Source organism: Salmo salar, chromosome ssa12 (assembly GCF_905237065.1).
Source record: "Salmo salar chromosome ssa12, Ssal_v3.1, whole genome shotgun sequence".
In the NCBI taxonomy this organism is placed as follows: Eukaryota; Metazoa; Chordata; class Actinopteri; order Salmoniformes; family Salmonidae; genus Salmo; species Salmo salar.
In genome coordinates, this window is record NC_059453.1 from 79,648,797 (window position 1) to 79,676,315 (window position 27,519).

Genomic DNA, 27,519 nt, shown 5'->3' on the forward strand with positions numbered 1-27,519 from the left:
ATCAAGGGGTATAACATTTATTGGAATGACTGGAATTCTGATATACTTTGATTTTTATTATTATATGTAGTAGAAAGTGATGGGTTAGAAGAAGCCTACCTAACAACCCATAAAGTAACATTTAACGTCCATATATAGCCAGCTATGTAAACTTTATCATTGATTTATCCTGCAATAGATTTCGTTGAACTGGTAACACACGTTATTTTCTTCTTCTAATGGCTCTTAAGGAGATAGTAACTGAATGTAATCAGATTACGTTACAGGGTTTGGGGTAAAACAAAAGTGACGTTACCGATTACAATTTTGGACAGGTAACTAGTAACTGTAAAGGGTTACATTTAGAAAGCAACCTACCCAACCCTGAATGTACCACTCCCATTAGATGTAAATCAGATGAACTCGTTCTAATTCGCTCCACTATGCCCCCCACTCACGCGTGTTCCATCCTCTTGTGCATACTTTAATTCCGCCTCTCATTCCCTCCCGAGCTGAACTCGACGCGCGAGGCACAACTGATGGTACAAAGGAGCGCTGGAATTTCCCTAGAAAAAAGTACTAAGTAGAAATAGCATCATATTTGCAGTTACATCCTAATGTGAACAGTCGAGTGGAAAGAGTCACGGGATTCTAGGTTTGAGAAATTTGCTACTAAGGTAAGTTCACGCATTTTGAGTTGTCTATCAGGGAGTTGAGCTCACTAATGAATTTTCTCTGTTCCCCACTGAAATCTTTTGTAAAGCTGATAACTACTTTTGCATGCAGAATGTGTTTATTTGGGAATCGTAGCCTATTCTTTATCCGAAAATCACTTTTTTTCAAACACATGTTAATTATATTGAATGGCCTATAAAATCTAACTAGGTTAATAGTGCCGTTATTTCATGTTTATAGCCTAATGCTTGCGATTTTTGCTGATAAAGTGAAGGAGAACGGTGCACCAGAATGTACGCATTATGATAGACTAGACTGCTCGAAACTGTTTGCTGTCAAATTTATATTTACCATGCTCGCCTATTGTAAACGACGCGCACGGCACTGGGTTTCAACAGCCTAGTGAAGCACATCGTGAAGTAGCCTATACTTTTGTAAATCTGAGGGCTACAGTTTCGTCAATATCTCTGTTGCAAAAAGTTATATAGCCTAATAAACAGCATCGCACCTTACCCTTACCCCAGTACCCCTGAGTCCAGGTTGAAATGTTCTGTCTCTAGGCTCTTTACTTCACTCCGTTTTATATTTAATAGCCAATCTCCTGCAAAACATGGCAATGAGATTAGAAAAATGTCATTTGAATGCAGAATAACCGGTATATACAAAGATTCCAGTGGCATGTTCAGATGTAGGCTATCAACTTTTTGGCACACCGTCCAACAACCTCACAAGGGGCCAGTGCCCTTGTGACAACAATTTTTGACCCCCTTGTGGCCCCCCCTGATTGTGAAGTATGAAATAATTTTTACCCAGTTGAAATGGTCTAGAACCGCCACTGACTCCAATTAATATGAAATGTTATGTTTCGTATTGTTTTTATAAAGTTGTGGACGTCCCTCATCATTTTGTATGATGTGTTTCGAATTGCAATTTTTTACAATGTTACAAATTTGCGAACCGTATATGTTACACATTTGTTGTGGCTAATGTTAGCTAGGTAGCTAACGTTACTTAAGCTAGGGGTTAGGGTTAAGGTTAGGGGTTAGGTTAAAGGGTTAAAGTTAGGGGAAGACTTAGCTAACATGTTAAGTAGTTGCAAAGTAGCTAAAAAAGTAGTAAGTTGGTGCAAAGTTGCTAAAATGCTAAAGTTGTCCGTGATGAAATTTGAACTTGCAACCTTTGGGTTGGTAGACGTTCGCGTTACATGCCAACCCAACCACCCTACTTTCGTTTTTACCTTAAGTAACCTTCTGTCTTATGTAACCATACTAAACCTAACATATACTCATTTTAGTGACCGCACAGTAGTCTAAGACACTGCATCTCAGTGCTAGAGGCGTCACTGCAGTCCCTGGTTCGATCCCTGGCTGTATCACAACTGGCCGTGATCAGGAGTCCCATAGGGCGGTGCACAATTGACCCAGCGTCGTCTGGGTTAGGGGAGGGTTTGGCCGGGGTAGGCCGTCATTGTAAAATAAGAATTTGTTGCCTGATTAAATAAAGGTTTAAACAAAATTAAAACGTAACATAGTAAAACATATATATATATATCTAACCCAAAAACGAAGGACTTATTAGCCAGCCCTACTCTGTTGTTTATGATTTTGTTGTCATGGAGGACTGGTTGGGCTCATTGATTCGAGTTGAAACATAAATGCTGTGCTCATGGAATGGCATGCTTTGAGCACTACTGAAAAGTTCTATTTACATGTGAAAAATGTATGTCATATGCTGCATTTGCTATAGGCATATTGTTTACCTTTTGTTGGTGACACTTTGATATCTTGATAATATGCAGCTGTTTAAAGGGCAAATCCACAGATGAAACAATGACAAAACGGGCACCCCGCCTCTGTTTTGGTAAAACGCTGAGGGATGGGCCTGGAGACCTTTATTTAACTAGGCAAGTCAGTTAAGAACAAATTCTTATTTACGATGATGGCCTACCCCGGCCAAACCCGGACGACGCTGCTTAGGCTGTGAGACCAGGCTATTTCCCAATCAACCTCCTCATGGTGCTGATGCTGCGAACTGTGCAGCGATGCTGCATGCTCATCAAAAGACAGCGCCTATGGGCCTCCCGAGTGGTGCAGCGGTCTAAGGCCCGGGTTTGATCCCGGGCTGTATCACAACCGGCCGTGATGGCGAGCCCCATAGGGCGGTGCACAATTGGCTAGGCGTCGTCCGGGTTAGTGGAGGGTTTGGCCGGGGGGGGGGGCTTTACTTTGCTCATAGCGCTCTAGCGACTCCTTGTGGCGGGCTGGGCGCCTGCAGGCTGACCTCCGTCGTCAGTTGAACAGTGTTTCTTCCGACACATTGGTGGCTTCCGGGTTAAGCAGGCAGGTGTTAAGAAGCGCAGCTATATACCGCAGCTTCAACACCCGTAAAACAGTTGCATCAAAAAGCTTTACGTTTGTTAAGCCACTGACAATATATAGCATATTAAAAAGTGTATTTATTATTATTTTCTTTAGGAAAGTGAGCACTTTCTGTCTCCATGATAAGAACAACTGGGAAGCTGATTAAGGATGAGAAGTTTGACACTCAGGCTGTCATCAAGCAGTCATCCCAATGACTGACACTTCCTTTTATGCCGTGGCAGATTAGTTTTAGAATGACTCCCACAATCAGTCATGCTATTAATTATCATTACTTGTTTTGTGTAATGCTTGACTATCTCTGGCCACACATTCCAGTTGATATAGTACTATAACAGTCATACAACTTTTTATTTTTCGTGTAATTAACGAGACATGCGATAGCATGTTATTATTTAACAGCCTGCTCCTTTTACACCATTTAAGCAAAAAAATCTAATTCACACTTTAACATGTACAGACCTGTCTGGAATAGTGTGCTTACACAACTTTTTGATATGTTTTATAATTTTTAAACTATTAAGCTTTTTGTGCTTTTTTTGTCCATCTTTATTCACTTTAAAGGGACTTTTTTAAACATTCTAGTGCTCCCTATTATTAAAAAGTCACATGACTTCCAACATTCCATTCACTATGAACAATGCAACTTTTGACACAAACCAGCTACTTTGACCACTTTCCAAACAAGTTAGACAAACAGTTATTGCATATGAAATCTTACGTTACTTCTCTGCAATTCAAATATGAAATCAGAATCAAAATATATTCTACCATTCTTACAATATAGCTGTTTTAGTAACAGCATAAAAATAAAAATCTCGAACCTTTTAAAAAAAAAAAATGAAATTCAGTCCACTTTCCCAAGAAGTTAGACAAAAAGTTAGCGCGCATAAAATCTTCTTCTACTCTGCTATTCACTTTCCCAACAACAAGTTAGTGTTTGAAATCTTAGTCTATTTTTCTGCTATTTAAATCTGAAAGGTTTTATGAAGTCTTTCTCTTCTTCTCTGCGTCTCAAATCTGAAATAAGAATATAAATAACTTCTACCAATCAAGTGGTTCAACTATCACAACAATTATTTTAAACAGGTAAAGCAAGTCCCAGAATTTGGGGATTTAGAGACCTAGTCTTTAATTAGAGATCTACTCTTATCCAAAATCAATATAGTTATGGACTGTCATACATTAACACATTTTCTTTTTCATTTATTTATTTGGAGCGATTCCCATAACCACTATGACGTTCTGCATTATCATATTCTTAGACACAAGTTAATATGTATGTCAAATTCAATAATCAACCCATGACAATAAGCCTCCAAATCTGTTGCTACAACCCTGTGAGGTAGCTAACAGGGATGTGAGATCAGAAACTAGCTATTTTTATTGCAGCTGTTGAAGCACAATGACGTGACACATTAAGCCCATGCTCATTGAAATGAAATGACGCTGGGCACAAGGGCTGCGGCTGCCAGTAGCTGGAAGGACACACACACACACAACTCTGAAATTCCCTGGTTGAAATTCTCTCGGTTGCCTATATACCGATTTTTTTTGTCTGGAGTTTTACACATGAAATAGAATGCACTGTGAATACATTTCTGCACTACACGGTCATTCCTCCATATGTTGAGTCTCTAAGGAGTAGACTGTGGGGGCTTTTAAGATGGAGCATCGGCATGTAGCCTAGATAGTGTTTAGCAGCATGGGATACGTGCCTCATGAGTAACCAGAAGGGGTCCAGCTCTAGACCCCAGGTGGCCTCTGAACAGCAGCAGCAGCAGTCGCCGCTGTAAACAGGAACAGGAACAGACTAGCACATTACTTCACAGTTTGTACACAATTAGATCTCCAGGGAACATGGCTGGGTAATTCTGCAGTAACGGAATAACGCTTAGACTCAGATTTTTCACTTTAAAATGTATGCCAAACAAAAAACATTGATTTAAAAGTTTAACTAACCATACAACTCTATGCACAACACAGGAGGTTGCTGGCACCTTAATTGGGGAGGACGGGCTTGTGGTAATGACTGGAGCGGAATTAGTGGAATGATATCAAATAAATCAAACATATGGCTTCCTTGTGTTTGATGCCATTCCATTTACTCCTTTCCAGCCATTATTATGAGCTGTCCTCCCCACAGCAGCCTCCTGTGATGCACAATGACTACTCGTGCTTTTTGTGGTGAGCATGTGCCTGCCTCTCGCACTCTCTCTCCAGTGCGCCTCCATAGCACAGTACGTCCTGTGCCTGCTCCTCGCGCTCTTCCTCCAGTGCGCCTCCATCATCCAGTACGTCCTGTGCCTGTTCTTCGCACTCTCCCTCCAGTTCGCATCCATAGCCCAGTAAGGCCGGTGCCTGCTTTGAGCACTCGGTCCTCAGTGCGTCTCCCCAGTCTGGTAAGACCAGTTCCAGTGATAATCGATGGTCCGACGCCTGTAGAGATGATCCATGGCACTAAGCCTCTAGTGATGATCGATGGCCCGGAGCCTGTTGGGATATTCCATGGCACGAAGCCTGCAGAGGTAATCCATGGCCCGGAACCTGTAGAGATAATCCTTGGCAAAAAACCTGGAGGGATTACAAATTGTCCGGAGCCTGTAGGGATAAACCATGGCACGAAGCCTGTAGGATGATCCATGGCACTCCAGTCCGGAGCCTCCAGCGATGCTCCCCAGTCCGGAGCCTCCAGCGACGCTCCCCAGTCCGGAGCCTCCGGCGACGCTCCCCAGTCCGGAGCCTCCGGCGACGTTCCCCAGCCCGGAGCCTCCGGCGGCGGTCCGCAGCCCGGAGTCTTCGGCGGCGGTCCGCAGCCCCGAACCTCCAACGGCGGTCCGCAACCCAGAACCTCCAGCGGCGGCCCGCGGCCCAGAACCTTCAGCGGCGGCCTGCAACCCAGGACCTCCAGCGGCGGCCCGCAGCCCAGAACCTTCAGCGGCGGCCTGCAACCCAGGACCTCCAGCGGCGGCCCGCAGCCCAGAACCTTCAGCGGCGGCCTTCAGCGGCGGCCCGCAACCCAGAACGTCCAGCGGCGGCCGCAGCCCAGAACCTCCAGCGGCGGCCCGCAGCCCAGAACCTCCAGCGGCGGCCCGCAGCCCAGAACCTCCAGCGGCGGCCTGCAGCCCAGAATCTCCAGCAATGATCTACAGTCCGGTTCCTTCGACGTCGATCCACGGTCAGGTGGTAAAAAAGCAGAAGGATCAGTGGGTGGAGCGGGGAGTACACCCAGAACCGGAGCCGCCTCCTATGCTGGAGGTTAAGGTTATGTGGACTGCATTTGAGCCGCCATAGACAATTATCACCCACCCTACCCTCCCTTTTGTTTTTTTGTTGGTTTGTTGCATTCGGAGTCTGCACCTTTGGGGGGGTACTGTCACGTCCTGACCCTAGTAAGGTGTCATTTTCTATAGTAGAGTAGGTCAGGGCGTGACAGTTTTTTTGGTGTGTTTTTCTATGTTTTCTATTTCTATGTTTGTGTTCTAGGTTTTCTATTTCTATGTTGCTATTTTTGGGGTTGATCTCCAATTGGAGGCAGCTGGTCCTCGTTGCCTCTGATTGGAGATCATATTTAAGTAGGGGTTTTTCTTCCTGGGTTTTTGTGGGTAGTTGTTTTCCGTTTTGTATGTGTTACCTGACGGAACTGTTGGTGGTCGTTTTGTTGTTTTTGTTAAGTGTTTCATTAATAAAAGGAAATATGAGCACTCAACACGCTGCTTCTTGGTCCCCTTTAGACGACCCACGTTACACTCTGGGTGTGTTATTTCATGTGTTTTTTACTTTTTAACAAAACGGTGCTAAAATAGTTGCCAAACTGGGGTCTAGAGCTGCTCTTTAAATAAATAAGACCTACACAACTTTTAACAGCACATTACTCAACACTAGTGAGACTCATGTCGCCTACGGTAGACCCACAGTATATCGGGAAAAAATAAATCCAATGACGTGACCGACAATAATTACATATCAACCTCCCGGCACAGGTATCGAACCTGCATCTGTAGCAATGCATTTTGCACTGTGACGCAGTGTCTTAGACCGCTGCGCCAATCAGGAGGGCTATTATAATACTGTACATGGTGTCCATGTCAGGATAACCTGTCAAAATAAAGAAAGTCACACACTCCATGTATGAACTCCCAGCAATTTAATGGGTATTTACCAACGTTTCGGCATCACTGTGTCTTCCTCAGGGTAATGTCATGAATACTTGAACCAGGTTATGTAGACAAACAGTGCAATTAGTGTAACCAATGACAGTAGTGAGGGGTGTGTCATAATGATTAAGTTAATTAAAATTAATTTGTGAAACTGTTAAAAAATAGTATATGGCATATTAAATATATTACGCTATTGTTATCATATAGAAACATAATGGAATATTGTACATCATATTAGCATCAACATACATTATTGTTTCATTCAATTTCACATCATTTCGTATTTCATTTAATTTTTGTTACATGTAATCTTTTGGTTCAACCTTAATATATAATGAGCATCATCAACAGGGGGAACATATTAGGTGTACGCTAATAAGCAGTAAAAATAATTTTTCAATTTATAAGACTTGTTCATAAAGGAAAAATGTGTTCATAAGGGTCTGAGATCAAAGTTAATATTCAGACCACCAGGGGTCAGTGTTTTTAGATAGGATATCCAGGAAGCCTCCCTTTGTAGCAGTAGGATCTCGATGTTACCTCCTCTCCTTGGTAGAGCAACATGCTCAATGCCTGTGTATTTGAGGGAGGAGATGGGATGGTTAGCTTCAACAAAGTGAGCTGTTATTGGATAGTCAATGTTCTTTCACCTGATTGAGCTGCGGTGTTCAGCTATGTGTTGTTTTAATTGTCTTTTCGTTTGTCCTACGTAGGCTTTTCCACATGAACAGGTGATGAGATAGATTACTCCCTTGGTCTTGCATGAGATGATACCCGTAACAGGGATCTTTCGACCTGTATGTGGGTGTCTGAAGAAAGACGTTTTTATAGTGCTATTGCAGTGTGCACATGAGCCACATTTGTAGTTACCATTTGGGATAGGTGTCAAGAGTGTCTGAGTAGGCTCAGGGGGCATGTCAGATCTCACCAAACTATCTCCAATATTGCGACCACGCTTATAGACCACCACCTCGTTGAAGAGGTGTGCGATTTTTTTTTTGTCTGATTGCAGAATATGCCAGTGCTTTTTCAGGATTGCTTTCATTTTCTCCCAACCCTTAGTGTACTTAGTGCAAAAGACGGTTGCATTGTTATTTTTCTTCTTTATTTGAGTTTTTAGTAATTCCTCTCTTGGTTTTTGAGAAATTTTCATCATTGCATCATCAAGAGTTTTGTCCTTGTAGCCTCTCATTTTGAATGTATCTGTCATTTTTTTAGCATTGCTGTCAAAATCTGACTGGTGGCCACATATTCGTTTAACCCTGCATAAAAGTGTCAGGATAACAAAACATGTATTTATTAAAGACCATCAGAAAGAATGTTGGTACTTATTTATTTTGATCCGAAGCCATCAATGAGTGAGTCACTCAGCTTTATGTAGGTGCCGGCTATATGACGGTGCCATCAACTTGATAATATATAATGATATTTTGGAGGTTATTTCGTTTAAAAAAAATAAAGCGAGCAATTGTAATCTAAATAAAGGCCAAAATATTATTTGTAAAGGCCAAAACATTTATTTCTGTTTTTAGAGGGAGAGAAACATTGGGCCAATTGTGCGCCGCCCTATGGGACTCCCAATCACGGTCGGATGTGATAGATAATAATAATAATAGTTTTTGTTGTATTATTTGTTTTGTCTTTTCTGGTGGATTATACTGAAATTGCAACCAATCACGGTCGGTTGTGATACAGCCAACCTAACAAAAGAATACATTTGACGGTAGAATTTTCCAGCTACCTGCTAATAGCCAAAATGGTGCTGTACAACGTGACCGTGTGTGTTTGATAGAGTATTTTCCAGTAAGCAACCATTTGTTTACCTTCATTAGATAATTCTGTTCCAATATTTCTGTAATTCACTGATATTTATTCCCATAGTAATTTGTTATGGATCCATAACAAAATAAACATCTGCATTTTGAAAGACTATTTTTATCATTATTTTATTAACGAAGCATAAAGAAGCTGATGAAGATGTACAGTACTGTACAGTATATGTTTTTACATTTGGATAATAAAGCATTTAAAACATTTTGAAGATATAAGCCACCTGCATTTGTTAATTAGGCTACTGTGCAGTCTTATAAGTTAACATAGCCTACAGTACATACTGTAGTATACATGGGAAAGTGCCAAATTCCTTACATAAGTGAGAGCAGGCCATGTCCAGACTTTCTCCGTGACCTCAAGTACTCATTAACTCTGTCTTTAATGCTTTTTCGGGTTGCATCAGTCATGGACATAAACTTCTGAGACACAGTATTAATGATGAACACCCGGAGGTTCACTGGTAAGCCACATTTGCCTCGGGATCCATCCCAGTTGGTATCCTGTGCCCACTCGTGGTATCTCTCTTCTGTTACATCTCCTTGGAATAGCAGAACAGCATACCAGTCCGGGCGGCCCTTGCTGTGCCTGGTGAGCAGTTGGTCAAGTTCTGTTGTCAGAAGAGGAATGGAAATGTCAGGGTGAACTGACGAGCTGATGAACCCGTCATGTACGTTGACTCTGCCTGTCGGAGGTGGAGTTCCAGAGCTCACAGGTGTGCCTGGCATGGACTGTGACTCCATCTCATTCCTCGCCCTCTTCAATGTGTCATTGTCCGCCTGACTCTCCGCCAATGCCTCCTGGCTCTGGACCAATGCATCAGCTGTCGCCCCTATCTCTGCCCTCAGAAAATGTTTCTCTTTCTGCTGGTCTGGCTTCAATGACTCGATCTCGGTCTTCAAAGTTTGAATCTGATCCATGTGCACCTTCATCAGATGAGCAGAATGGTATCGCCCTGAGCCCCCATCGATTACAGTGGCCTATGATAGAAATGGTAGATCAATTAAGAATTAAAACACACAAATTCTGCGTACACATTTTAAGAATCTAGCAAAACTAATCGCTTTCTTGGCAACCATGCATTTTTTCGTTGCGGCCCGTTGTCCCGCCCTTTGTCCACAGATGGCTGTCGGCATAGTTGTATGTTCTGTAAAAACACATTCACATTTTAGTGAAAAATCATTTGCATTTTTTTATTTAACCTTTATTTAATTATAGATTGTATTACACAGTATGCCTACACATTGATAGGCTATATCATTTTTTTTAAGAAAATGCACTGAAACCAAAATACCTATTAGTTTTGGTGACCCTCTCAGCCAGTGGCGTAGCTTCAGCCGGTGCGGTCGCACTAGGGCCCGGGACGCACATGGGCCCAGTGATGGCCCGGATCTGCAGAGCCACCGGCCGCCTATGTAATTTGAATACCACCCCACCATGCCCAAGTATTAATTGTTATCACAGGTCCATCATGTCTACAATTTCATGAGAAGATCTTTCTTTAACGTAAGGTATATGATAAATGATCCCACTGATGGTTTCACCAACAAAATGTTTTTTTGCCACTACATAAGTCAGCATGATATTTTACTTTATTGATGACAATAAATCAAATTTAATTAGCTAAATAAATCATATTATTCAATAGTTTCAATACCATGTTAAAATAATGAAATGCATTCTGGGATTCATTGTGCAAATACTCTCCAAAGCATTGTTGTTTCTGTCGTCGTTTTAAGCAACAGTTGAGCTAGCTATCAAGAGACAATGGCTGAAAAAAAGAGAGAAAGAGAGAAAGTCGAGAACAGAAAATTATGGATTTAAAAATCAACAATGTATCAACACAAAAGTGGAGGCCAAAAGAGTAAGGCCAAAAATGAGAAAGCAAAGGAGGTATCAAACTTAGTTAAATTAGATTCCCTTTTCAAATGCAGTTCATGTGCAGCCATTGCTAGCACAAGCAATGTAGCGGGACCAGAAGAGGATGTAGGTTTATCATCGCCAGCAGCAGCTTTTAGCGGGTCAAGTGAGCCAAGGCCAAGCTGTTCCATCGTGCCAGAAGAAGCAACTTTGACAGAGGAGGATACAGGTTGTCAGGTATCGGCGGATACGACCCTGAGCACAAGCCAGGCTAGACAATCTATCCCCAGGCCGGGCGGGGAGGAAGGGGAGCAAAGTGAGGCTAGAATCGTGGTGGCCTGTTTCCTCAGCCACCACGATTCTAGCCTCACTTTGCTCCCCTGCCTTTTTACCTATCCAGCTGACAGGGAGCATTATGCAACAAATGTGGATGCTAAAGTTAAACGGCACGTTATTGCATTAGGCTCGTGTAAGCCTACTGGCCCATTCCCAAGAGATGGCGGTGTTTTTCCGAGTCGTATTACACCACTACAACCAAGGCTGGAATCAAATTACCACGTACATGGCTATGTTATTCAGCCAAGCTAGATTGCGCGTATTGTGAGCCTTGCTGGCTGTTTAGAGATCGGAGTGCCCCTTTCTTCTCTGATGCGTGGGTGAATGGAGTGAGAGATTGGCACCATCTAACATTCAAAATAGCATGTCATGAGACATCCCAGATTCACATGGGTGCCTGTTTGGTATACAGTCATGGCCAAAGGTTTTGAGAATGACACAAATATAAATTTTCACAAAGTCTGCTGCCTCAGTTTGTATTATGGCAATTTGCATACACTCCAGAATGTTATGAAGAGTGATCAGATGAATTGCAATTAATTGCAAAGTCCCTCTTTGCCATGCAAATGAAATGAATCCCCCAAAAACATTTTGCCACAAAAGGACCAGTGTACATCATGTCAGCAATTCTCTCGTTAACACAGGTGTGAGTGTTGACAAGGACAAACCTGGAGATCACTCTGTCATGCTGATTGAGTTCGAATAACAGACCGGAAGCTTCAAAAGGAGGGAGGTGCTTGGAATCATTGTTCTTCCTCTGTCAATCATGGTTACCTGCAAGGAAACACGTGCCGTCATCATTGCTTTGAACAAAAAGGGCTTCACAGGCAAGGATATTGCTGCCAGTAAGATTGCACCTAAATCAACAATTTATCGGATCATCAAGAACTTCAAGGAGAGCGATTCAATTGTTGTGATGAAGGCTTCAGGGCACCCAAGAAGGTCCAGCAAGCGCCAGGGCCGTCTCCTAAAGTTGATTCAGCTGCGGGATCGGGGCACCACCAGTACAGAGCTTGCTCAGGAATGGCAGCAGGCAGGTTTGAGTGCATCTGCACGCACAGTGAGGCAAAGACCTTTGGAGGATGGCCTGGTGTCAAGAAGGGCAGCAAAGAACCCATTTCTCTCCAGGAAAAACATCAGGGACAAACTGATATTCTGCATAAGGTACAGGGATTGGACTGCTGAGGACTGGGGTTATGTCATTTTCTCTGATGAATCCCCTTTCTGATTGTTTGGGGCATCCGGAAAAAAGCTTGTCCGGAGAAGACAAGGTGAGCGGTACCATCAGTCCTGTGTCATGCCAACAGTAAAGCATCCTGAGACCATTCATGTGTGGGGTTGCTTCTCAGCCAAGGGAGTGGGCTCACTCACAATTTTGGCTAAGAACACAGCCATGAATAAAGAATGGTACCAACACATCCTAGAGCAACTTCTCCTAACCATCCAGGAACAGTTTGGTGATGAACAATGCCTTTTCCAGCATGATGGAACACCTTGCCATAAGGCAAAAGTGATAACTAAGTGGCTCAGGGAACAGAACATCGATATTTTGGGTCCATGGCCAGGAAACTCCCACGACCAAGAATCCAATTGAGAACTTGTGGACAAACAAAAACCCACAAATTCTGACAATCTCCAAGCATTGATTATGCAAGAATGGGCTGCCATCAGTCAGGATGTGGCCCAGAAGTTAATTGACAGCATGCCAAGGCGGATTGCAGAGGTCTTGAAAAAGAAGGGTCAACACTGCAAATATTGACTCTTTGCATCAACTTCATGTAATTGTCAAGAAAGCCTTTGACACTTATGAAATGCTTGTAATTATACTTCAGTATTCCATAGTAACATATGACAAAAATATCTAAAGACACTGAAGTAGCAAACTTTGTGGAAATTAATATTTGTGCCATTCTCAACTTTTGGCCACGACTGTATGTGCAATGGAAGCTCAATGGCACTATTGATGTAGAAATGGAAAGAGGCGTGTGTAACGCAACACATTTCTGGTGACAGGTGTTGGAGCGCATAGTTAATGTAACTCTCACATTTGCATCATGAAATTTGGCATTCAGAGGGCACCGTGAAAAGCTGGGGCAGGGCAACAGATACACTTCTCCTGAATCGAACCACGTTGTCCGATTTCCAAAAGGCTTTACAGCGAAAGCAAAACATTAGATTATGTTAGGAGAGTACATAGACACAAAAAAACACACAGCCATTTCCAAGCAACTAGCATGCATCACAAATACCCAAAACACAGCTAAATGCAGCACTAACCTTTTATGATCTTCATCAGATGACACACCTAGGACATTATGTTATACAATACATGCATGTCTGTTCAATCAAGTTCATATTTATATCAAAAAACAGCTTTTTACATTAGCATGTGACGTTCAGAAAAAGCATACCCCCCGCAAACTTCCGGGGAATTTACTAACAGTTTGCTAAATTACTCACGATAAACGTTCACAAAAAGCATAACAATTATTTTAAGAATTATAGATACATTACTCCTCTATGCACTCGATATGTCCGATTTTAAAATAGCTTTTAACCTGTGGATGATCAGGGCACTAACCTTTTACAATCTCCATCAGATGACACTCCTAGGACATTATGTTAGACAATGCATGCATTTTTAGTTCTATCAAGTTCATATTTATATCCAAAAACAGCGTTTTACTATGGCATTGATGTTGAGGAAATCGTTTCCCTCCAATAACCGGCAGTCAAGTCAGCACCACAAATTAAATAATTAAAATTAGAAAACATTGGTAAAATATTATATTGTCATTTAAAGAATTATAGATTTACATCTCTTGAACGCAATCAACTTGCCAGATTTAAAAATAACCTTACTGGGAAATCACACTTTGCAATAATCTGAGCACTGCGCCCAGAAAAATACGCGTTGCGATACAGACTAGCCGTCATGTTGGGGAGATCTAAAATCGAAAATACTATGTAAATAATCCATTACCTTTGATTCTCTTCATCAGATGTCACTTCCAGGTATCACAGGTCCATAACGAATGTAGTTTTGTTCAAAAAAGCTCATCATTTATGTCCAAAAATCTCCGTCTTGTTAGCACATGATCTAAGCCCGCCGGACTTCACTTCATGAACGAGGGGAAAAAATATATTTACGTTCGTTCAAACATGTCAAACGTTGTATAGCATAAATCATTAGGGCCTTTTTAAACCAGAACATGAATAATATTGAAGGTGGACGAATGCATTCTCTTTTATAACGTATTGGAACGAGGGTACCCAACATGAACTCGCGCGCCAGGTGTCTAATGGGCCATCATCGTTCCATGGCTCTTGTTCGGTCAGATCTCCCTCCAGAAGACTCAAAACACTTTGTAAAGGCTGGTGACATCTAGTGGAAGCAATAGGAAGTGCCAAAATATTCCTCAGCCCCTGTGTTTTTCAATGGCATAGGTTTAAAGGTAATACAACACATCAGGTATCCACTTCCTGTCAGAAAATGTCTCAGGGTTTTGCCTGCCAAATGAGTTCTGTTATACTCACAGACACCATTCAAACAGTTTTAGAAACTTTAGAGTGTTTTCTATCCATATATAAGAAGTATATGCATATTCTAGTTACTGGGTAGGATTAGTAACCAGATTAAATCGGGTACATTTTTTTATCCAGCCGTGCAAATACTGCCCCCTAGCCCCAACAGGTTAATAAAGACATTTATAGTACAATATTATGGGGAATGGGCATGAGAGGGCAATTTACACTGTTTTGGGAAGGAATCACGTGAATGAATGAGGTTATGAGGCATGAGTTGAGGCATGAGTTGAGGTGTTCAGAGGCTTGACTTCAGTGCAGGACAGGATTTGACTGGGAAGACAAAAAAACAGTAACAGTTAGACAAAATACCTAAAAATGAGTTAGTCCAAGCAAGGAGTAAAATCATTCATGTGTAATAATGTGATTGTGTATGTGATTGACTCTACATACAGTAATGATAGAAAATTGATAGGGTTACTCACTGTGCTTGGAGAGGAAACATTCAATGTGCCAGTGGATGAGCGGGCACATGAGACGTGGCTTCAGTTCATGTCAGGAGAGAGTTGACAATGGTACAGTAGTGGAGTGGAGCTGTCATCACCTCTTAATCAAGGAACATGAGGGGACTTAGGTGTATATCCTCTCTAGGCTAGGCGGGACGAATTCGTCCCACCTACGTAACAGCCACTGCTATCCTTAAATCGGGTATGTTTTTTATCCAGCCGTGTCAATGCTGCCCCCTAGCCCTAACAGGATATACAAATAGAAGATGCATTCCAATACAGCATTGTAGGTTTGAACAACAAGTTTCTCCATGAAGTTAAACACAGACAGCGCATCTCGCCCAATAAACATTCCTGAATAAAGCCCTGATCATCCACATACCTGACAATAACTGAAAACTGCAAGCAGACTGGTGACACCATAGGTCCCAGAGTTGTGGGGCAATTTTTATCCCTTGGGGCCCGGAGTTTTTCCTTATCTGTTAATCTAACCATGAAAACTCTGGACCCTATAAGGTATGACAGTGATTTATCTGTTGTTAAAAGGTAGCTATGATGGGACCAGTTTTTCCTAATCAGGTCACATGGTTTTTAAAACATGGAAAAACCCCTGGCCCTGGGGGGGATGAAAACCCTGTCAAACTGCAGCAGGCCTTATACTTGTTCATATGAATTATATTTAGACTAGATTAGGAGGGGGATTTCCTCTACCCAGACACAGAGACAACTGATAGACAATAGAACTCACAGGGCTGAGCTTGATTTATGCATGTTTGCATCATGCAGGCCTATGCAACTGTAGGCCTTATAGAAAATGAAACAAAATCTGTCATCACTATTATGTTGAATGATTCATTCCAGTTAATAATTTTCGATTGAAAGCGTATAGGCAGCCTAGCCAGCCCAATATTTTATATAAACCAAATTTGATCACATTCACATTTTTTCCTGACCCACAAATGGACTGTAAATACATAACATTATCAATGAGTTACCCTGACCAGATGGACAGGGTGCATAGGCTGTATGCGTCTGCTCTTATTAGGAGCCTACAGTTGATCAGACTGAAAGATTGTCTCGTATTCATCCCATACAGCATGTCAGATCTCTAATGTTTAGGTGTAGCCTAGGCTGCTGCAACATTTATTTATTTTATAATGTTCAAGTTTTCTCCCCAATTTTATGGTATCCAATTGGTAGATACAGTCTTGTCTCTTCGCTGCAACTCCCATACAGACTCGGGAGAGGCGTAGGTCGAGAGTCGTGCGTCTTCCGAAACACAATCCAACCAAGCCGCACTGCTTCTTGACACAATGCCCACTTAACCCGGAAGCCAGACGCACCAATGTGTCGGAGGAAACACCGTATACCTGGCAACTGTGTCAGCGTGCACAGTCTGCCACAGGAGTCACTAGTGAGCAATGGGACAAGGCCATCCCTGCAGGCCAAACCCTCCCCTGACCCGGGCGACGCTGGGCCAATGGTGCACCGCACCATGGGTCTCCAGGTCACGGCCGGCTGCGACAGAGCCTGGACTCGAACCCAGAATCTCCAGTGGCAGCAGTTAGCACAGCAATGCAGTGCCTTAGACCACTGCGCGACTCGGGAGGCCTGCTGTAACATTTATGTGATGAGTTTTTTTCTTGTGTCTGTCCGGAGTGATTATATGTTATCATCTTTGCTACATAAATACAGAAGGGAAGTGGAAGCCTACTTGAGCGAGTGCGATAAAATGTGCTGTGCCAACCTCTCTCTTTAATCTACCTTTTAATGGATGATGCGATGGAAGCTATCAAATCATTCTGAATTGATTTCGACATCCCAGAAAATACAGTAGAAAGTTCCATATGTTCAGCAAGTAAAGCATTGTAACGTGCAATTACCGCTACAAGCTCCTTGTAGTTGCACTTGTTAGTGGAACTTTCCCTCTTGTCTTGTCCTCTAAAAGCCAATTATTACATTCCCAAAAATGCAGTGGTGTTCATAAGCCGATTGAGAACATCCCTGTTTCTTCTTATTTTCTTGTTGTGCTGCGCAGGTTGAATACGCAGACTTTCGTCATGATCAGCTTTTTCCTAGAAGCTTGAATCTGATGTGGGCATTTATATGCTCCCTGCTTTTGTTTGGCCGTTCAGCTGTACAATCGATGTTCTTCAGGACACTGTACCCCTCTTTTGCCCAAGGCTCAGACTGTCCAAAAAGCAGGCAAGGCCAGCAATACAGGCTCCCTTTTTGATACCAATTGGTATTGAACGCCCTCACCTTATCATCCTTCTTCATGAAACTGATCTCAGTTAGAGGTCGACCATTGGTTTTAATTCACACCTTTTCCATGTACCCCAGAGAATAAATGGGGTTCTTCAAAAAAAAGTCAACACAATTTGCGGCAGCAAAAACTGCACACTCGAGCTGGTAGCTAGCTAGCTACTTGCTACTTGCTAATGATAAGCTGTAGACCACACTATTTACCAAGACAGTTTTCATCTATATTTTTCGTAGATGTCTATTTACCACCACAAACTGATGCTGGCACTAAGACGGCACTCAAAGAGCTGTATGAGGCCATAAGCAAACAAGAAAATGCTCATCCAGAGGCGGCGCTCCTAGTGGCCGGGGACTTTAATGCAGGGAAACTTGAAATCCATTTTACCTAATTTCTACCAGCATGTTAAATGTTCAACCACAGGAAAAAAAACTTCAGACCACCTTTACTCCACATACAGAGACGCGTACAAAGCTCTCGCTCGCCCTTCATTTGGCAAATCTGACCATAACTCTATCCTCCTGATTCCTGCTTACAAGCAAAAACTAAAGCAGGAAGTACCAGTGACTCACTCAATAAGGAAGAGGTCAGCTGATACAGATGCTAAGCTACAGGACAGTTTTGCTAGCACAGACTGGAATATGTTCCAGGATTCTTCCGTTGGCATTGAGGAGTACACCACATCAGTCACCGGCTTAATAAAAAAAATGCATCGATAACGTCATCCCCACAGTGACTGTACGTACATACCCCAACCAGAAGCCATGGATTACAGGCAACATCCGCACTGAGCTACAGGGTAGAGCTGCCGCTTTCAAGGAGCGGGACTCTAACCCGGACGCTTATAAGAAATCCTGCTATGCCTTCCGACGAACCATCAAACAGGAAAAGCATCAATACAGGACTAAGATTGAATCGTACTACACCGGCTTCAACGCTCGTTGGATGTGGAAGGGTTTGCAAACTATTACGGACTACAAAGGGAAGCACAGCCGCGAGCTGCCCAGTGACACGAGCCTACCAGATGAGATAATTAACTTCTATGCTCGCTTCGAGGCAAGCAACACTGAAGCATGCATGAGAGCATCAGCTGTTTCGGACGACTGAGTGATCACGCTCTCCGTAGCCGATGTGAGTAAGACCTTTAAACAGGTTAACATTCACAATGCCGCAGGGCAAGACGGATTACCAGGACGTGTACTCAGAGCATGCACTGACCAACTGGCAAGTGTCTTCTATGACATTTTCAGTCTGTAATACCAACATGTTTCAAGCAGTCCACCATAGTCCCTGTGCCCAAGAACACCAAGGTAACCTGCCTAAATGACTATCGACCCGTAGCACTTACGTCTGCAGCCATGAAGTGCTTTGAAAGTCTCACATCAACACCATTATCCCAGAAACCCTAGAACCACTCTAGTTTGCATACTGCCCCAACAGATTCACAGATGATGCAGTCTCTATTGCACTCCATACTGCGCTTTCCCACCTGGAAGAAAGGAACACCTACGTGAGAATGCTATTCATTGACTACAGCGCAGCGTTCAACACCATAGCGCCCTCAAAGTTCATCACTAAGCTATGGACCCTGGGACTAAACACCTCCCTATGCAACTGGATCCTGGACTTCCTGACGGGCTGCCCCCAGGTGGTAAGGGTAGGTAACAACACATCTGCCACGCTGATCCTCAACATGGGGGCCCCTCAGGGGTGTGTGCTCAGTCCCCCCCTGTCCTCCCTGTTCACCCATGACTGCATGACCAAGCACGACTGCAACACCATCATTAACTTTGCCGATGACACAACAGTGGTAGGCCTGATCACCAACAACGATGAGATAGCCTGTAAGGAGGAGGTCAGAGACCTGGCAGTGTGGTGCCAGGATAACAACCTCTCCTTCAATGTGATCAAGTCAAAGGAGATGATTGTGGACTACAGGAAAAGGTTGACCGAGCACGTCCCCATTCTCATCAACAGGGCTGTAGTGGAGCAGCTTGAGAGCTTTAAGTTCCTTGGTGTCAACATCACCAATAAATTATCATGGTCCAAACACACCAAGACAGTCATGAAGAGGGCACGACAACGCCTATTCCCCTCAGGAGACTGAAAAGATTTTGCATTGGTCCTCAGATCCTCAAAAAGTTCTACAGCTGCACCATCAAGAGCATCCTGACTGGTTGCATCACTGCCTGGTATGGCAACTGCTCGGTCTCCGACCGCAAGGCACTACAGAGGGTAGTGCGTACAGACCAGTACATCACTGGGGCCAAGCTTCCTGCCATCCAGGACCTCTATGCTAGGCAGTGTCAGAGGAAGGCTACCGCACGGCAAGAATTACTGGAGCACCAAGTCTAGGTCCAAAAGGCTTCTTAACAGCTTCGACCCCCCAAGCCATAACACTCCTGACCAGCAAATCAAATGCCTACCTGTACTATTTGCATTGTCCCCACCCCCATATTAAATTTTTATTTATTTATTTATTTCTGTTTATTTTTGTAAATACTTTAACACTTTTTTTTTACTTAAAACTGCATTATTGGGGCTGTTGGGGCTACAGGTTAGCAATGAACCCCGAGTCGGGATTGCTAACAAGGCTGGAAATTCAAAACATCAAAAATCTAATAATTTCAATTTCTCAAACAATCAACTATTTTACACAATTTAAAAGATAAACATCTCCTTAATCTAACCACATTGTTCGATTTTCAAAGAGGCTTTACGGCAAAAGCATAAAGTTAGATTATGTTAGGACAGTACATAGCCACAAAAGTACAAACATCCATTTTCAATTCAAGGTCAGGCGTCACCAAAAGCAGAAACCAGCTAGAATTATGCACTAACCTTTGTCAATCTCCATCAGATGACACTCCTAGGACATTATGTTATACAATACATGCATTTTTTGTTCCATCAAGTTCATATTTATATCCAAAAACAGCATTTTACAGTAGCGTGAAATTCAGATTTTTTCTTCTCTGAAATGCTTCCGGTGAACATAACAAAATTACTATTCGAAAACATTGGTAAATTATAATATTGTCATTCAAAGAATAATATATTATCATCTCGTAATTGCTACCGAATGGCCAGATCTCAAAATAACTTTACTGGGAAATCACATTTTGCAATAAACGGGGTGCTATGCTAAGAACAACAAGCTATGCTATACAGTTAGCATCATCTAATATCGATAATAACATTGTAAATATCCCCTTACCTTTGATTATCTCCATCAGAAGGCACTGCCAGGATTTCCCAGGTCCGGAACAAATGTGGTTTCTTTTGACAAAGTTCATAATTTATGTCCAAATAACACCAAGCAGTTAGCGTTCATTATGCTCCCACAAAACGTGGTGGGGGGGTTGTAAAATCACGCCGAAAAGCTAAAAAAACCTAGTAAATAATCTATTTACGTTCGTTCAAACATGTCAAACCTTGTTTAGCATTAATCTTTTGGTCCATTTTTAACGTTAAACATCAGTAATATTTTCACACAACCTATCCTGTCTTGATAAACAATTAATGACAAACTCACGCTTCTCAGATTTATGCGCAGGCGCAAAAAAATGAAGTGATGACATGTCAACTTCCCTGCATTCTAATTTGCTCTCTGTTTATCATAGACGCTTCAAACAACTTTATAAAGATCGTTGACATCTAGTGGAAGCCGTAGGTGTTGCGAAATGAATCCTTTCTCACTATGGTATCTATAAAACAATGACACTAAATAGTACAGTCACAAAATTCACATTTTTTTTTTTATCTATTTTTCACAGGTTTTTGCCTGCAATATGAGTTTTGTTATACTTACAGACACCATTCAAACTGTTTTAGAAAATTCAGAGTGTTTTCTATCCGAATGTGTTAATAATATGCATATCCTAGCTTCTGAGTTGGTGTAGGAGGCAGTTAAAAATGGGCACATATTTTTTTCAAAATTTCTCAATACTGCCCCCGAGCCCCAACAGGTTAAGGGCCTTTCAGTAAGCTTTTCACTGTAAGGTCTATACCAGTTGTATTCGGCGCATGTGACAAATACAATTTGAATTGATTTTAAGTTAGCAAGGCAAATTGAAATAAATTGCACTAACTGGACACAAAAATACAGTTCTAAAACCAGGAAAACAATTTATAATATTCCTCCATCTCCTGTATTTTGAAGAAACTCATTTGAATTGAATAATATCCCAAAACTGCTCAACTACCACTTTTCAATCTATATCCAATAGTTTCAGCAAGTTTCTCAACACATAGAACCCCCCCAATAATGCTCTGCGGCACAACCCCAATACAACACATTAGGTTTATTCTCTGATCCTAATCCTATGATTGGATGGACAGCATGTCAGTTCCTACTGCAAAAGCTTTGATTGGTTGGAGGTCGTCCTCTGGAGTGGTCATAATTACCATGTAGGTCTATGGAAGGGGATGAGGCCTACGAGACTCCTAGGTTTTGTATTGAAGTCAATATACCCAGAGGAAAACTGAAGCTAGCTGTCCCCCGGCTACACCATGGTGCTACCCCAGAGAGTGCTGTTGAAGTTACTATAGACCTTCATTGCAAAACCATGTGTTTAAATCAATTATTTTGTGACATATGAATATATTTTGTATAGTTTTAGTGTTTCACTATTTTTATTTTTATGGAATTTCACTGGGGAGGATGGTCCTCCCCTTCCTCCTCTGAGGAGCCTCCACTGTTGTATTACCCCCCCCCCACCCCTAAATCACGCATTTGGTAAGTTAGACAGACATAACAATAAAAAAGGCACATTCAAGGAGCCTCCGAAGAGGCTGAAAAGTGTCATCTCTACAAATATTTTACAGGACACCTGGAGATTACTTTTCCTAACTAGAAAAGGCTACTCCTTTTTTTCTCAATGTAAGGAAAGGTATGCAAGAATTTGTATTTCCAAAAATGCACTAACAATATACTGGGTAAATTTTGTTTTGTGATATAGTGATATCAGATCAGTCTCCCGTATCATGCGTAATTACACTAACAAAAAATACACTTAGTGACAGAATATGGAGCACATCTTCAATAGCCAAAATGCATTAAATACATAAATGAAAAAATAACAACCTTTACCATTTTAAATGTCATAGAGCAGAATTTCCCAAACTCGGTCCTGGGGCCCTCCCTGGGTGCACGTTTTGGTTTTTGCCCTAGCACTACATAGCGGATTCAAATAACCACCTCATCAAGCTATTATTTTAATCAGCTGTGTAGTGCTAGGGCAAAACTAAAATGGTAAAGGAGGTAAAGAAGAAAATACAATTTCTGAACATAAGCAGGAATATGATATTTTACTTTTGAAGAGAGCCAACAACTACAGGTTAAACTCAAATTAAGCGTAGTATTTAATGGCAAATAAACCTGGTAAACACCTCGCAGCCTTCACAAAACGAATACATGCCAAACCAGGTATACTTCTTTAAAAAAAAAATTATCCCCTTTTTCTCCCCAATTACGATCTTGTCTCATCGCTACAACTCCCCAACGGGCTCGGGAGAGGCGAAGGTCGAGCCATGCGCCCTCAGAAACATGACCCACCAAACCGCGCTCCTTAACATCCGCCCACTTAACCCGGAAGTCAGCTGCACCAATGTGTCGGAGGAAACACTGTTCAACTGATGACCGAAATCAGCCTACAGGCACCCGGCCCGACACAGGGAGTCACTAGAGTGCAATGAGCCAAGTAAAGCCCCCCCAGCCAAACCCTCCCCTAACCCGGACGACGCTGGGCCAATTGTGCGCTACCCTATGGGACACCCGGTCACGGCCGGTTGTGACACAGCCTGGGATCAAACCCGGGTCTGTAGTGACGCCTCAAGCACTGCGATGCAGTGCCTTAGACTGCTGCGTCCCTCGGGAGGCCCCGAACCAGTTATAGTTTTAAAAGATAAGGATACAAATGCTTTAATTAGAAACAACAACGCTATTAATAACTATTTTAAAAGCTTTTATGAAAATCTATATAAAATCAGAATTAAATAATAGTTGGACTAATCCTACAGCCTTCTTAGACTCGATAACCCTTAAGCAACTATTGGCAGACAAAAAAAAAAAAAAAAAAAGACTAAAAATAGAAATCACCCAAAAATAAATACTAGACACCGTTAAAAACATTTGCGTAGAGAAAATCACCAGGTATGGATGGCTTTCCCATGTACTTTTTTATTACATTCTGTAACCAAGTAGCAACCCTATTTACTCAAATGACAACATACGTCACTCAAGTCAGTGCTTCCGCGTTCCATGTGTCAAACTATTATTTCACTTATATTAAAACCAGATTATAGACCCGTACATTTTATAAATTGCAACAATAAAATAACAAAACTCATAAGCAAGAGAATGGCAAAAGTCTGACCAGTGTTGATACATATTATTCAAACAGGGGTTATTAAAAATAGACACTGACAAATACAAGAACATATTTCAGTATAATACAATACGATAAAAAACAAGACGTACATTTATCCATAATATCTGTTGATGACCTTTTCTATTCTCCCAAAAAACACACCCCTATAGAACAATCCTTGGACAGCTGTCACAAAATCCTTCGTTGTGTTGCAGGGAAGACCAAAATGCAGCGGAGTTGTGGATACTCATATTTTAATGAACAAAAAAAGAGTAACGCATCCACTTGACAAAACAATAAATGATACCCACAACACTAAACAGTTTTGCAGGCTCACCAACGCAGTGCAAAAACAACTACCCACAAAACCAAGTGACAAACATACTCCTACATATATGACTCCCAATCAGGAACAACGATCCCCAGCTGTTCCTGATCAGGAGTCACAAGACCAACACAGAACAATCACACACACACAAGACTGCCACGTCCTGACCCCAAAACTACTACAACAGCTCCATCTGCTGGTCAGGACGTGACAACAGCTTTTCAGAATTCAAAGATAAATTGTCCCACATGGAAAACAAAAGGCATAGAAACTGGAAATGACTTGGTAATAGGAAATATATAAAATTATTTCCTTGACAGAATTGATAAGCGATTTTGGACTGATAAATTTTTGGACTGACCAATGTAGACATTTTCAAATACATGCAACATCTTATCAGGAAATGTTGATTTGAAATAATTTGGACATCAGAGTAATCATACAAAAAAACTTGCCGAAAGCCTATCCAACTGACAATCTGATATCGGCACAAGATGGAGGGGGTGAACTTAACTAACAAAATTACAGTTAACTAAAATGTACGCTTAATGCAGTATAAACTAATGTACAAAATTGATTATACAAGAGACAAAATTCAATGTCTACTTTGATGCTAATTAGCATTTTCGAATCTGAGAGTAAATAGAGCAGAATATATTGATAAAAGTCACCTTGTCCGCGAGACATTACATGGTTATCAAAACGTCACGCCAGGGTAAGCCTACACGAAACACAATTGTAACAATGTGTTGAAGCGAATCAAATCAAGTTTATTTATGATATAGCATGTAAGCTACAAAATACAATGAAATGCCTACTCACAATAAAACTCTTCTCGCAAACAGTGCAATGATATTATGCTATATGTATTTGTATTTACATTAAGCTATAGCCTACAAATAGTTTTACCAGTAAGACTATTAGGCTATAAGCCAACTGCAAATTATTGTTTGTTCCTGAACTGGTCGAATGACAGCTATCCTTCAGCACCACAAAACTTATTTGACATCATTGAACGATCCTGGAGCTGTCCTTTCAGCACCACAAAGGGCACTCCAAATGCTTAAAATGACATATCATCAAGATCTGTTGCCTACGCCTAATAGTCTTACTCATCACTTATTATTATTATTATTACAAATAGAAGATTATTACTTTGCCTCCCGAGTGGCGCAATGGTCTAAGGCACTACATCACAGTGCTCGCTGTGCCACTAGAGATCCTGGTTTGAGTCCAGGCTCTGTCGCAACTGGCCACGACCGGGAGACCCATGGGGCGGCGCACAATTGGACCAGCGTCGTACAGGTTAGGGGAGGGTTTAGCCGGCAGGGATGTCCTTGTCCCATTGTGCTCTAGCGACTCCTGTAGCGGGCCGGGCGCATGCACGCTGACAGGGTTGCCAGGTGTATGGTGTTTCCTCCGACACATTGGTGCGGCTGGCTTCCGGGTTAAGTGGGCATTGTGTCAAGAAGTAGTGCGGCTTGGCTGGGTCGTGTTTGAGGACACATGGCTCTCGACCTTCGCCTCTCCCGAGTCCGTACGGGAGTTGCAGCGATGGGACAAGACTGTAACTACCAATTGGATACCATGAAATTGGAGAGAAAAATAAGATTATTACTTCTCACAATGGTGCTTGTTTAGTAAAGTTAGATCAAAGCTGAATCAATGTCTCGCAAGATAACAGAATTATTAATTTGCATTTTACAGAACCGAATATAATAACATAGCATTGTAGGCCTATAATGTTACTGTTACACCAAAAACTACATTTCTAATGAGATTTTAGGATGGTTAGGATTGTTTTTCTCATGCGCAAAACTCAACAGAGCGTGCCACTAGGCAGGATATATGTCACAATCGTCGTATTGAGTGGACCAAAATACAGCGGGTATGTGAATGCTCATCTTCTTATTTATTAAGAGGAAACAAAACCCAAACAAAACAACGACAAAAACAGTCCTGTAAGGTACACTGACTATACACGGAGACAACCACCCACAAGACACAAGCTGAAAACCCCTACTTAAATATGGCCTCCAATTAGAGGCAACGAAGAACAGCTGCCTCCAATTGAAGGCCAAACCAAAACCCTGAACATAGAAATAGAACTAGAAATACAAACATGACATAGAACAGTACCCAGAAATCCCAACAACACAAAACAAACACACCCCTGCCACGTCCTGACCATACTACAATAACAAAATGACCTCTTTACTGGTCAGGACGTGACAATATATGCTTTGATTGAAACAAAATACAATAAAGGCTAATAGTTTGTTAACACCATCTGCTCTAATTTGCTCACAGGTAAAACGTGAAGAATAATAATTCACGATTGACAGTAATGGCCTATTTTGAAATTAGGTAACCTATGCCTAACTTGGTGTTTGAGGATATGACTTTTTTTTTTACTGTGTGTGGGCATAGGCAGACATTGCAATTGTATTTTCTACAATGATATGGCTACATCTGTCGTTACAAACTTTGAAAAAATATATTGAGCTCATTCACCTAAAAAATATAGCACTACACCACTGGTCATGTCGTTGTACATTGTTCTCTCACCTCCAGAGGTGTTTGTGGTTGACAGCATCTCTGATTTGTTTTAATCCCAAATGGATGGAGTTGCTTCCTGACTACCTGTCTGATTTTAGCAAGGCCATTCACTCCTCCACTCTACTGAAGGTTAATTAAATGTCTTGACACACAGCTTAGACCAGGGCTCTCCAACCCTGTTCCTGGAGAGCTACCCTCCTGTAGGTTTCTCCTCCAACCCCGGTTGTAACTAACCTGATTCAGTTTATCAACCAGCTAATTATTAGAATCAGCTAAACTAGATTACGGTAGCTCTCCAGGAACAGGGTTGGAGAGCTCTGGCTTAGACATTGTCAGTGTGGGGAGGCAAGGGCAACTGCATTAGAGTACAGTGAAACTTTTCACTGTGTTCTTTCATTAGATTGAAGTGTCAGTGATGGGACTGTTGTGAGAATGAGAATAGCAGGCTTTTGGGTGGAGAGAAAGGTTCATATTTCCACAGATGAGAGTGTTTAATGATTGAAGGCAGTGATAACATCCCAAGAGTTTGAAAGTATTAGATCTACTTGAATAATAAGATAAGACTGTAGTTCGTTCACACTAACAATATTTGAATTGAGAGAATAGTTTCTTCCTTTGATGTGTAGAATCAAAGATATTAAACTTCTCCAGTCTGACAATGTTATATTGACTTTGCATAAGTCATTAGCCTCAATCTCATTTTATACATATTTTCTATTCTATTATAGCAAACGTGTCTTATATTTTTT

At 41.8% G+C, this 27,519-nt stretch overlaps 1 protein-coding gene and 1 long non-coding RNA gene across 2 annotated transcripts in view; one reads left to right on the top strand and one right to left on the bottom strand.

The window, feature by feature from the left end:
- Positions 1–408: 408 nt before the first annotated feature.
- LOC106565755 (caM kinase-like vesicle-associated protein) overlaps positions 409–27,519 on the top strand; it is a 103,796-nt gene continuing 76,685 nt past the window's right edge. The window contains exon 1 of the mRNA XM_014133238.2: positions 409–656. The gene's annotated coding sequence lies outside the window, so the exon portion shown is untranslated. The remainder of the gene's footprint in view (positions 657–27,519) is intronic.
- Positions 9,270–10,871, bottom strand: LOC123725561 (uncharacterized). Its single transcript, XR_006758087.1, has 3 exons — positions 10,680–10,871; positions 10,317–10,433; positions 9,270–10,169 (listed from the first exon to the last, which is right to left on the bottom strand). It is a non-coding gene; the product is annotated as an uncharacterized lncRNA (long non-coding RNA).